This window comes from Limulus polyphemus, unplaced genomic scaffold, assembly GCF_000517525.1.
Source record: "Limulus polyphemus unplaced genomic scaffold, Limulus_polyphemus-2.1.2 Scaffold190, whole genome shotgun sequence".
In the NCBI taxonomy this organism is placed as follows: Eukaryota; Metazoa; Arthropoda; class Merostomata; order Xiphosura; family Limulidae; genus Limulus; species Limulus polyphemus.
Window position 1 is genome coordinate 11,635 of NW_013665800.1, and position 4,843 is coordinate 16,477.

A 4,843-nucleotide genomic window follows, 5' to 3' on the forward strand; every position below is an offset into this window, starting at 1 on the left:
ATGCAACATTAATTTCTAGACGACCTAATGATACAAGTTCTGATTTCTCAATATAATTCAGATGTTACTATTTTCCTATTTCGAAAATATATTTTTGATAGGTACTTATCTCCACACTAAAATCTATGATAAACATAATAATGTTATACAACAGAGAATACATGATGCAAAATATAATATATAGGTAATGTTTTTTCTTCTAGAAATGGAAGCTAAAAAAGAACTTAAAGAAAAGTTCAATGAACTGAAAAAAAGTTCTCAACAATGAGGAGATGCATGCATCTTTCTCTTCCAACAAAAGCGGCAGTCTGTTAGGGGAATCAGCAGTTGAGGAAGCTGATGCTTCAATTGCTATGCCCCTGACAGAATCAGTCTATAAAATAAGATGGCCTCAGGTTAAACCAGGTCTTCATCAGATGAAGATATACAGCAACTACCCAGGCCAGGTACATCTTGAGAAGCTATACCACCACAGAAAAGAGGCAGGGCTAGGAAGGGTAGGGAAGGGGTAGAGCTGCAGTGTGTACTAGGACTGCCCCTTCCCAGCAGGAGAAGCCTCTCACCTGCAATGATACCTGGGACCTGGGAGCAGATCACCGAGGAGGAACAAATAAACATACCTCAATTGAACAGAGGTGAACCTGTGTCCAGACAGGTCACCTCTTTAAATAAAATTATTAACTTCTTTAAACTTTTATTTACTGCAGAAACACTAAATATCATTGTAAATGAAATGAACCAGTTTGCAAACCACAGATGACAGCAAGAAGGTGGACCACACACACACAAAAAAAAGTAAAATGGACTGATATTACACATTGTGAACTTTTAGCATATTTAGGTTTAACTTTAACAATGGGACTAAAGCCTTATCCTTCTCTTTCTGACTACTGGTCTACCTACCTTCCTTTCCATAATCCTTGGTTTACTAACATCTTCTCTAGGGACAGGTTTTTAGCTATCCACACCTACTTACATTTCAATAACAATACTAATGCTCTTCCTAGAACTGACCCTAACTATAATAAACTTTTTAAGGTTAGACCTAACACAGACTGTCTACTAAACTCTTTTGTTCCCACTACTCTCCTAACAGAGAACTAACTATAGATAAACAGATGCTGGGCACAAAATGTAGAATTGGTTTCCTTCAATATTTATCTAATAAACTGTCGAGTGGGGAATCAAGTTGTGGGTCCTGCCAGAAACTGAGTGGATATTGTCTGAACTTTAAGATCTACACAGGCAAAAAGGGACAATTGCCAGATAAAGGTTTAACAGATATTGCTGTGATGGAACCGATGGACAAATACAACAGACTAGGACACTGGGTTTTCATGGACAACTTTTACACTTCCCTTCGTTTATTTGACAAACTACTGACTATGGGAACCTTTGCTTGTGGGACATGCACGAAAGACAGACTGTATTTCCCACAGCAACTGGTTTCTACAAACTTATAGACAGGGTAAGCAAATTTTTTTAAATGTGGAACTCTGATAGCTGTGAAGTGGACTGACAAATGAGACATTTATGCACTTTAAACTCTAATACTATGACAACTGTGACAAGAAGAGGGAGGGATGCTGAGGTTACAAAACCTCAGTTAATTGTGGACTACAACAAGTTTATGGGATGGGTGGACCTAAATGACCAACACTTAAGTTACTATTCTACTGGACGAAGGACAGTAAAATGGTATAAAAAACTGGCTTTTCGAATTTTGTACAAACAATAAACCAATCAGCTGGCATTATCCCAGAAGGCCTTCAAAATGGACCTGTTCACAGCTCTTATTGAGCCTCTACATATAAGCAGACCAGGTCCTTCTGGTATACCACTTTCAAGAATTGTGCAGGACTCATCACCTCTGAGACTCACTCTTGGCATGCATTACACAACAGTTGTTGATAGAAGTCACAGGAAGAGATGCACACTGTGCCTCCCAGAAAATAAAGTAACAATGAAATGTAAACTGTGTAATGAATTTCTATGCATTAAACATTTTGAAGAGTATCGTACTAGTGTTACTCTTCAAAGATGTTAATTCTTTATCTATGTCTACTCTCTTCCTTTGTTTACATTTTTTTAACGTTTGTATTCCAAAGTACAACAGTGGTTACTTTTTACATTAAATTTTGACTGAAATATTTTGTAAAGTTTTCTTTTGTTATTCATACATTAGTGATACTACCTTTCATGTGTGAAATCAGTTTACAATGTCTAAAATGTTAGTAGTAAAATACCTATGTTAACTTGCATTCAATGATACAGTTTTTCCTGTGTATAACATTAGGTATGTTTTTATTTCATTCTGGTTGTTCCTTTTATCATGCGTTACATTGTATATATTTTGTTGTGTTAGAATGTGTATAACTTGTTATTAATTCATGCATTTTCTATGTGCATTATTCATTTTAGAGATGTATATCATTTGTGCATAACTTTATTCTGCAGACATCTGTACAGTGTTGTATCTTTCTAAAATATTATGAAGAAACTTTTTTTTTTTAGGTTTTCTAGCTGTTGGTGTTGCACAATTTGATTTTATTTTACCTCAATTTAGATAATTAGAAGAAGAATACAAATTCAGCAAGCATAACTATATGGGCCTACAAAGTCAAGGTATAAATCTCTAACTATAATAGTAATACCAGTATTTTGCTAAATATAGGGAGTTTTGACTACCATACATAACATATGTATTTATAAATATTGTTATTATTTATTCACAAATGCTCAAATTTTAGTTAATTTTCTTAAAACCTACAAGAATAAAGAAAATATACTTCAAAAAACAAAGATTACGAGTAGTTATGGCGGTTTTGAGACTTTGTGTTCGAGTGTCGCACATGCTAAGCCTCATTTATTCTTCTGAATAGAGGGTGTAGAGTTATTAATTTTTTATGCTTCAAATATACATATAAAATAATAAAAAATATATCTGCTTACTATATTAGTGCACACAAAACATTTGTAATTTATTTGGGTGTCTAAACAAGCTTTATGTGAGTTTTAAAAAATCCTATTTCTCTTCAGAGCAACAACTTAGTTATCACACTTCAACAGTTTAGAGGAAATTACGATTTGCTCCTTTAAGCTATTTACAAACAGCTATAAGATGTACGTACACAACTAACTGTTCTTTTTATTGGTTATAAACTCTTAGAAAAATAAAAGTAGGTGGGACTAGACAAGAGGTTTTGAAAGAGTGGAGTAGTAGGAGGAGCCAAACTACTAGATTGGCTAAATATACTTATATCTCAGCAAATCAAAGAGGTAGGAGGTTCTTATTTTAAATTATAGCTTGCCCATATCTCCAATTTGAATTTCTAATTCATTAACTACTGCACACATCATGTGGTAGGTGTAATTAATTATAAACTGAACAATAACACAACAGGAAGTGTTATGTGACATGCAAAAAATAATATATATCATTTTTTCTTTATATTTTCTTTTAAATTAAGAAATTAAAACTTATATATAACATTAAAATGTGAAATATAACCTTCATTTTCATGTGAATCCCTTTGATATAAGTAATAGCAAAGCTATTAAATAACATTTTAAAAATAGTTCTCTAAAATGTCATGATATTCACCCTTTGACCTGCCCATAGCGAATAGATTAATAACAGGAGAAGGTGGAAGAAATGATGATTTAAGAACAGAATCATCTAATATGACACTAGCATCTTTTGGCATGACAGATATTGGTTCATGACTTAAAATAGACCATACCTGAGGGAAAGGGAATTCAAATTAGCTGAAGCGTTTTCAGGATTAGGGCTAGCAGACACCGAAGTCAATTAGGCTTGAGCAAAAGACTGATCTTGTTCAAAACCATGTGAAAAGAGTTTCTTCCATAAACTTGAGCATCCACACAATCATGAAACATATACAAGACACCAACAGACAATTTTCCACTAAATGCATGAATCTGTTGATCAATGACTGCTAACAATGCTCCCATGAGATCTACCTGTATGCTAGAAGCAGACTGCATAAAGTAGATTTTCCAATATTTGTAGAAGTTTTAACATCAGAATTAATGTTGACCTCAGAATTCATAGCAAAGTTAAAAGCACAATTGTCAGTAAGAAAGTCTGAATTATAGTGGGAAGACAGAGCTTATATAAGATATCCTGACACATAAAAAATAAGTCACATGGAAGGTGGAAAGTGGAGAATTGTGGTAAGGTGATGAATGCTCTGCATTGCATCAATGACATTCAGAAGTTTGAGCCACGTGACTATTGACAGCATGACATTAAATCAATAAATATACACCTGGAAAAAAGTTAAGCACCCCTATGTTTTTTTCAAGTGATTCAGATTCGACGTTCTTGTGACTGATTATAAATTACCATTCAATCTAAACGTGTTTATCAAATGAAATTATGCATTATTGGGCACAAGAAAACAAGATTATCACCGTAAAATAACAATTTTTAATTTACATATCATGACATCAAAATATGGACAGTTTTCACGCTTAAAATAATCGTTAATAAGTATTGTCAGTGAAAGCTCAAAAACGTTATTGAATTGTCAAATCACATTACAAAATGTCAATCATGACCCACACATTGATGACTGCTGCAACCCTGCGCCGCATACTGCCAGTTAGACGTCTGATTTGTTGAAGCGTTATTTGTCGCCATTCTCGGTGCAAGTGAGCTTCTAACTGTTGCAATGTCTGTGGAGGAGGCTCCAAAGCCTGTATTCGCCTACCCAAGTGGTCCCACAGATCTGGACTTCTTGCTGGCCAAGGAAGAGTGTTGACGGATTCATTCACTAAAAAATCCCTATTGCAATGAGGTCTAGCGTTGTCATCCATG

At 34.3% G+C, this 4,843-nt stretch overlaps 1 protein-coding gene across 1 annotated transcript in view; it reads right to left on the minus strand.

Annotated features, from left to right (window-relative positions):
• The window catches only part of LOC106478210 (nuclear speckle splicing regulatory protein 1-like), a 41,228-nt gene that overhangs the window by 7,093 nt on the left and 29,292 nt on the right, over window positions 1-4,843 (minus strand).